Raw genomic sequence first — 8518 nt, forward strand, 5'->3', positions numbered from 1 at the left:
AAATACCGTGAATAATTATATATTACAAATTATTCAGAATTTTGAATGCATTTTAAGAATACTTTTCTCATCAACTGGTCAAAATGCACAACACCGCTGTATGCTGCGTGAAGACGCTTGAGCACTCTGATGTAAACAAGCGCGGACGAGAAGCACACGGTGGAACACGTGAGAGACGCTCTGGATGAAAGCGCACTTTCACTCTCTGACAGCAGGTGGCGCTAAACTGCAATAATAATAATAATAATAATAATTCATTTAAATGCAGCCATTACCCCGGAAACCCTGTAAATAAAGCAGCTGCACTACTTTCTGTTTCTGAATCGTGTTTAAATGATTTAAACTGCCATTCAGATTTGTGTATTTGCTATGATGTTCATCACAGAGCCAAATACTTAAATATTTAGACTTAATAGGCTATTTATTTTACATTTTAAATTTAAATGTTCAGTTATTTTTGTGATAAGAAAAAAAGTTATTATACCTGTTATACTGTATTATGAAAGCACTTATTTTTAAAACTAAATTTCAATATCGTTATAATACCGTATACCGTGACAAAAGCATTAGCAATTAATCGCAACATGAAAATTTGATACCGGCATATCCCTATTTACCACACCTTGTTACAACACAGTAGAGCTATTGCAGACAGAAACAATACTGTACTACATCCATGTTTCCTGTCGGCTCAATTCTTGAGTGGACCTTGCTGTTCTGATGAGAATGAACGGTATACGAGTGGAGCGAACACGCATAGAGCGGGATAATACGCAGAGTGTCACTCCACGTGAAATTGAAACCTGAGTGGTGAACTAGTTTTCGGTGCATCTCTAATTATTGGTGACATCAGAAATGGATATTATATAATAGATGGTTTTTTGAACATTTTAGCAATTTAAAAATATAAAAAAATGATTTTTTACACTGCACCCCTGCTCTCGACAGACAGCACCCCGGTTGGGAAACACTGCTTTATATCATACAGATGTGTGTTGAGGATTTGGGGTATTTACAAAAGAATGAAACAGTTCTGACATGTTCTATGATATTGAAACTAACTCCCTCAAAACACATGTAGAAGCAGGTCTGAACTGAGAGATGTTGCTGTGTTTGGCTGAGCACTCATTGAGTAGCTCGCCAGTGTGTTAGATTTCTCCATTACATAAAATACATACGTTTGACCAAAGATTTGTTGGCAAAATAATGTATTGGTTAATTTAAGGTAGGATTGTAGCACAGTTCTTCAGTGGTGATGTTAACTTTCAGTCTTCAAAGAATCTTAAATCCTTCTAAAACGTGGTTTATAAATCTGTAAATTGGCTTGATGCCAGCAGAAGTGCACATTGACATTGCTAGACCGCTTTTCTCGTGTATATCACATTTTCTTATAATTTGAGCGAACAGTGCGACTTAAAGGCAACATTGACTGCAAAGATGTGGAAATAACCTCTATTTAAGCATGTCAAAGATGTTACATGTATCTGTGTGACACTTCTATTTTAAGCGCATAGGTGGCTTTGTGGGGGTTTCCCATTCCATGAGCCGCGTGACGTCATCAAGGATTCCGGATAAATAGGCTGCGAGGTGACAATGGCGATCTCTGTCTCTCTCTGTTGCTCCGCTTCCCATTGTTCTTGCAAGCGTCTCTCTCATCGCCTCTTTGAGGCTATATGTTTGTTTTTCTTTATGCTTAAGTTTAACTTGTAAATTTGTGTTTTGATATGTGATATACTTTCTTACTTATCAGTAGCGGGTAGCGTATTTATTTATTAGTTCATGTTTTGTTTATTTAGTAAGCACTGGTCGAGGGAAGCAGGGGTCAGGAAGACTCACCCGTTCTTATTTTTATTTCGGGAGTCAGGTAAGAACTTTATTCCGAGAACAGGTGTAGTCAGGAGTCTGTTTTCCTAGCTGTCCTACCCGTGAACTGATTATTCTTTCTTTATTATGTATTAGATTATGTTCATAAATATTCTTTGTGAATTGTTGCACATTATTTTCTGGATGTTTGAGTTGAACTCTGTAAATTTTATTAAATAGAGGCATCTTGAAATTCACATCAGGTGTTGTGATGCTTTTTAATATGTTCAGCCTGTGTCCTTTATTTCATTGTTTGAATTAACAAGCCTTAAAATGGTTATGGGCCGTAACATTTGGGGGCTCGTCCGGGATTGATCTTGATTCTGTGTGACTTCTGTGCGATCTTTTTGATCTGTTCACACTTGAATTTGTTCCTTTAACTTTGTTGAATCACAGTCAATTGATGTGAATTTTGGCTTGTGTAGTGCTTTTTTGGTTTTCTCTTTAACCTAAGACATTTATCAATCATGTTTGAATTAACATTTTATTGCGAATCCGACGCAAGCTGAATTGTTCCAAATCAACAGGGTTGATCTTATGAAAATTGCTGCACATTATAAGGTTAGTTTTCGTAATAAGCAGTCCAAACGCGAACTTCAGGTGTTGCTTGTTGATTTGTTGCATAAACAGGGCATCTTTGGTGATGAGGAAAAGCTGGTAGACTATCCTGAAGCAGGTGAGGGTAGTTCAGAAGATCTTGCTTTTCAAGTCAAGAAGTTGGAGTTGCAAGCTAAAGAGCACGATAGAGTTTTGTTTAAAGAAAGAGAAGAATGGGAGCATGAGAAAGAGAGATGAAGAGAGCGTGAGAAACATGAGCTTGAATTGAAGAAGCTTGAGATGGAACAAGCTTGCCGCCTCAAAGAAATCGAGTTGAGAGCTCGTGAAAGGGGTGTAACGGATGTTTCTGATTTCGACTTGAGTAGTAATATTCGTATCGTTCCTCCTTTTCGAGAACAAGAGGTAGACAAGTTTTTTGTTCTTTTTGAACGTGTGGCCTTCAATCTTAAGTGGCCGAAAACATTTTGGCCCATGTTGTTGCAGTGTGTTCTCGTGGGGAAAGCCCAGGAAGCTTATTCTTCTTTATCAGTGGAAGAGTCTCTTGATTATGAACAAGTAAAAACTGCCGTTCTTAGAATTTATGAATTGGTTCCTGAGGCTTATCACCAAAAATTTGGTAATCATCGAAAAACTGATGAGACCTACGTTGAATTTGTTCGTGAGAACGAGTCAATGTTTGATCGGTGGTGTGCTTTTATGAAGGTAAAAACTTATGAAGAGCTCCGTGAACTGATTCTTTTAGAAGAATTTAAAAACTGCTTACCAGAACGCGTTAAAACCTACCTAAATAAGCATAAAGTTCTCAAATGTTCCGCCGCTGCTGCTTTAGCTGATGAATATGTATAAGAATGTGTTTGGTACTGCGCAAATTTCTGGTAGCAACAGTCGACGGTATTCAAAGCGTAGCTTTGATCGTGCTCCGTGTGAGGATAAAGTGGCAGAGAACTCTGTCAAGTCCGTGTCCTCACCCATTTGTTTCTATTGTAAGAAACATGGACACATTATTGCGGAGTGCAAAGCACTCAAAAAGAAAAATAGTGTCCTTAAACCGGTAGGTTTATTGATGACGTCCTCGCCACAATTAGAAGGACTGGAGTTGTTAGCGTCTCAGGCTGACATGTGTGAAGAACAGGGGTATGTGCCGTTCATAATGGACGGATTTGTGTCTTTGGTTGGTAATGCAAATTCGCGAAAACCAGTCAGGGTACTTCGTGACACAGGAGCTGCTCAGAGTTTTATTCTAGAAGGAATATTACCGCTGTCTGATGAGAGCTCTATTGGTTCTAGTGTCTTAGTACAGGGGTTTGAGATGGGCTTTGTGAATGTGCCTTTGCACGAGATTGAAATTGAGTCCTCCCTTGTTACCTGCCGCAGTGTTGTTGGAGTGCGACCGTGTCTTCCCGTTCGAGATGCCACTTTTATTTTGGGGAATGACTTGGCGGGAGGAAAAGTTTTTGCTAGCCCTGAGGTAACTAATGTTCCTCTTCCCTGTGCTACTCCTGATGAATTAGCTCAGAAATACCCGGAGGTATTTCCTTTGTGCGCTGTTACTCGCGCTATGTCACAGAGACTGAAAGATGAAAGCTTTACTAAGTCATAAGGTGAGTGGAAATTTGATTTGAATGATACGTTCCTCTCTAATTCAGATTTTGCTGAAGTGAAGTGTTCAAACTCTGTAGATGGTTTAGACATCGCCGTCAAGAAACGAGATGAACATTCTATGGAGCTTGATAAATTGTCTCTGTCTCGCGAGCAGCTTATTGTTGAACAGAGGAAAGATGAGAAAATGTCATCCCTCTTTGAAGCTGTTGTTCCTGTCGAGCAACTCGAGTGTGTATCGCAAGGATACTTTGTTGAAGATGGTGTGATGATGAGGAAGTGGAGACCATCAAAAGCTGCTGCTGCTGATGAATGGCAGATTGTTAAGCAGGTAGTAGTTCCCCCCTCATATCGTTCTGAAATCCTCAGACTTGCGCATGACGGTCCGTTTGCCGGTCATTTGGGAGTAAACAAAACATATGATCGTGTTATCCGACATTTTTTCTGGCCTGGCTTAAAAAAAAATTTAGCAAGTGATTGCCGAAGCTGTCATGTAAGTCAAAAGATTGGAAAACCGAACCAAACTATTCCACCTGCTCCATTATATCCAATTCCAGCTATTGGTGAACCATTTGAGCGTGTGATTGTTGACTGTGTTACTACAAAATTACTGCACCAGTGATTGTGAAATCACTTATCAAGTTTTTCTCACTGTTTGGCCTTCCGCGTTCTATTCACTCAGATCAAGGTACGAATTTCATGTCCCATGTGTTTAAACAGGCTCTGGATCAGTTGCATATTCAACACTGCACTTCTAGTTGCTACCATCCAGAAAGCCAAGGAGCACTCGAACGGTTCCACCAGACTTTAAAATCAATGCTTCGTACGTTTTGTCTGGAGTTCCAGAAAGACTGGGATGAGGGAGTGTCTATGGTTATGTTTGTAGTGAGGGAGGTAGTGCAGGAATCTTTGGGCTTCAGTCCGGCCGAGCTGGTGTTTGGACACACCGTTCGTGGCCCACTGAAGCTGATCAAGAATCATTGGTCTAATGATCAGAGTTCTAACAACGTCCTTGATTATGTTTCAGAGATTCGTTTAAAACTGCACCGTGCATGTGAATTGGCCAAAAATAATTTGGAGATGTCACAACAACGAATGAAAAAACATTTTGATCGTGGTGCTAAACTTCGTAGTTTTTCTCCTGGTGATAAAGTGTTAGTGCTGTTGCCAGTACCTGGATCTGCACTACAGGCTCGTTACTACGGTCCTTACCAGGTGAAAGACAAGGTGAGTGAGCTTGACTATGTGATAATGACATCCGATAGAAAGAAAAAAAACTTGTCTGTGTCATATTAACATGCTTAAGCCGTTCTTTGAGAGACAGCCAGATCTGTCTTGGCAGAAGTCGGCTGTGTTAATTGTCTCACCTACAGATTTTACGGTGATTAAAGAGCAGGCGCTGTCCAGTGCTGATTGACCTTCTGATGGGGCGCTGTCCATTGTCCTCTGTTTCTGATAGTGCCGCTGTCTTGACTACACTTGAGGAGGATGATGTTGATTTTCCCTCTACAGAATTGGTGGCGGGAAGGTTGAAAAATCCTGAGATAATTAAAAAACTTGACTCGGTTCTTTCTCATTTGACTGTTACCGAACGCACTTACGTGATTAAAGTAATTCCGACTTATGGAAGCTTGTTTTCTGATGTTCCTTCTCGTACTTCGCTGGTAGAACATGATATCGATGTTGGCGATTCATTGCCCATAAAACAGCATGCGTATAGGGTCAGTCCCGAGAAGCGAGCTGAGTTGCAAAAAGAGGTAAATTCTCCTATCCTTTTTGCTCCTGATTTTTCATCTCCGTTTTTGCTTGCTGTTGATGCAAGTGAAAAGTCTCCAACGAGAGCAGACTGGTGTTGAGCATCCCATTTGCTATTTTTCACGCAAGTTTAATAAACATCAGCGACGTTACTCCACCATTGAGAAGGAGGCGCTCACTCTCGTCCTTGCTCTCCAACATTTCGACGTTTACGTGGGTTCCGTTTCGTGTCCATTGATTGTCTATACAGATCATAACCCTTTAGTCTTTCTGAACTGAATGAAAAACAATAACCAGCGTTTGATGCGTTGGAGTTTGTTTTTGCAGCCGTTTGAATTGGACATCCGGCATATTCGTGGTAAAGATAATGTCATTGCTGACACTTTATCTCGTGTCTAATGGGAATAAATTGCATTTTCCGTCTTAGTTTTTTTTTAATGTAGAGAAAGAGGGAGAAAAAGGTAGGATCATTTGTATTTCTACAATTTATTCACTTAAGGGTGAGGGTGTTACGTGTATCTGTGTGACACTTATATTCTAAGCCCATAGGTGGCGTTGTGGGGGTTTCCCATTGTTCTTGCAAGCGTCTCTCACATCGCCTCTTTGAGGCTATATGTTTGTTTTTCTTTATGCTTAAGTTTAACTTGTAAATTTGTGTTTTAATATGTGATATACTTTCTTACTTATCAGTAGCGGGTAGCGTATTTATTTATTAGTTTACACTTTGTTTATTTAGTAAGCACTGAGCAGGGGTCCGGAAGACTCACCCGTTCTTATTTTTATTTCGGGAGTCAGGTAAGAACTTTATTCCGAGAACAAGTGTAGTCAGGATTCTGTATTCCTAGCTGTCCTACCCGTGAGCTGATTATTCTTTCTTCGTTATTATTTATTAGATTATGTTCTGAAATATTCTTTGTGAATTGTTGCACATTATTTTCTGGAAGTTTGAGTTGAACTCTTTCAATTTAATTAAATAGAGGCGTCTTGAAATTCACATCAGGTGTTGTGATTCTTTTTAATATGTTCGGCCTGTGTCCTTTATTTAATTGTTTTAATTAACGAGCCTTAAAATGGTTATGGGCCGTAACAAAAGTATATTGTAGGCTATATGGATTCATGTACATTCACTTCATGATTTCAGAAGTTTGAGACTAACTTTCATTTTTTTAAGTTGCTTTTGAGAGTTTTGTTTTGTAAATTATGAATGAAAATATTTTAAATATGCTGCATACATATTATACAAGTACATATAAGCTGGTGGAAAAAAAGAGAAAATAAAAATCCATGAATTTCAGATCCTTTATGTAGTATTTCTATAATAAATGTATGCAGATGGTCAGTGAATTAAATGGAAATAAATATTATATTTTTGTATTTAATATACAAAAATTGTTAAGGTTATATTCTTTACATTTTAAGATGTTGATGAAATATTGTTGAATGTTCATACTATGTTGTTTGTTGGGTGAACAGGCAAACTAAAAACATGTAAAGAGACTATTTCTTAAATGGTGAGAAGTAATGTAATAAGTATTTGTACAGCTTTTTTCACGACAAATCATTGCAAAGCAACTTTACAGCAAATTAAGTTTCTACAATATTTAGGGGTAGCTTATTAGTGGTGACTGTCAGTTAATGTACATATGGCAGAAATGTACGGAAAAATCTATTTAAGACGTAATAAAACAGACGATGAACACTATTAACAGCGATTATTATATGATGCAATCAAACTTATAGCAAAATGTGGTGGTTCTGTATGTTGTTTCAGGGTTGGCATCATCTGAGGGGTTGGCATCATCTCTTCTCAGGTGTTCTGGATCCAGACTGAAGCTTGTGTAAATCCTAGATACAAAAATCAGAGAAACAAAAAGAGACATAATTAGCGTAGCTGCTGTTCCAACCAAGCAAAATTGATTTGTTTAACCCAAACTAAAGAATAATAATGTGCATTTGATCAGATATAACTGCAGTACAAGATTATGAGATGCATTATTTGAATGCTTGGCCAAAGAGATGTGTCTTTAATCTAGATTTAAACAGAGAGAGTGTGTCTGAACCCCGAACGGTATCAGGAAGGCTATTCCAGAGTTTGGGAGCCAAATGCGAAAAAGCTCTACCTCCTTTAGTGGACTTTGATATCCTAGGGACTACCAAAAGTCCAGAATTTTGCAACCTTAGGGAGCGTAATGGATTGTAGCGTGGTAGAAGACTAGTTAGGTACGCAGGAGCTAAACCATTAAGGACCTTATAAGCCTTATATAATTAAACTGTTTGTGTTGTCTAGGTGAAGGAAGCCATTTTGAATGATGAGATTTACTGCCCTCCGGAGACAGCAGTCCTACTGGCATCTTACTCTGTTCAGGCCAAGTACGCTGACTACAACAGAGACATCCACAAGCCCGGTTACCTCACCAATGACAGGCTGCTACCACAGAGGTGAGCCTGTCTTCTCAACACAGTAATATACAAGTTGGATGTCCCCCCTGTCAGTAGCTCGATGATTGTTGCAAATGTAATGTGGTGATATAATGATATTCCAATAGGTCTGAGAGGAAATCTTCAAATTCTTTTAGGAAATCTGTATATGGCCAGAGCAAGTAGTCAGAGCAAGAGATAAGATAGATTTCTTTTGCATATTTGACAGTGTAACATTAAGCAGAAGTATTTCGAAAGAGTTAAACCTGTATCCTGTCTTCTGAGTAACATTGAGAATATCACTATATATTGTTGCAACACCGCC

The 8518-nt window shown here is 38.8% G+C and overlaps 1 protein-coding gene across 1 annotated transcript in view; it reads left to right on the forward strand.

The window, feature by feature from the left end:
* The window catches only part of LOC107575215 (NACHT, LRR and PYD domains-containing protein 3-like), a 45463-nt gene that overhangs the window by 32533 nt on the left and 4412 nt on the right, over window positions 1-8518 (forward strand). The window lies entirely within an intron of this gene.

Source organism: Sinocyclocheilus grahami, unplaced genomic scaffold (assembly GCF_001515645.1).
Source record: "Sinocyclocheilus grahami isolate Dianchi unplaced genomic scaffold, SAMN03320097.WGS_v1.1 scaffold2513.1, whole genome shotgun sequence".
NCBI lineage: Eukaryota > Metazoa > Chordata > Actinopteri > Cypriniformes > Cyprinidae > Sinocyclocheilus > Sinocyclocheilus grahami.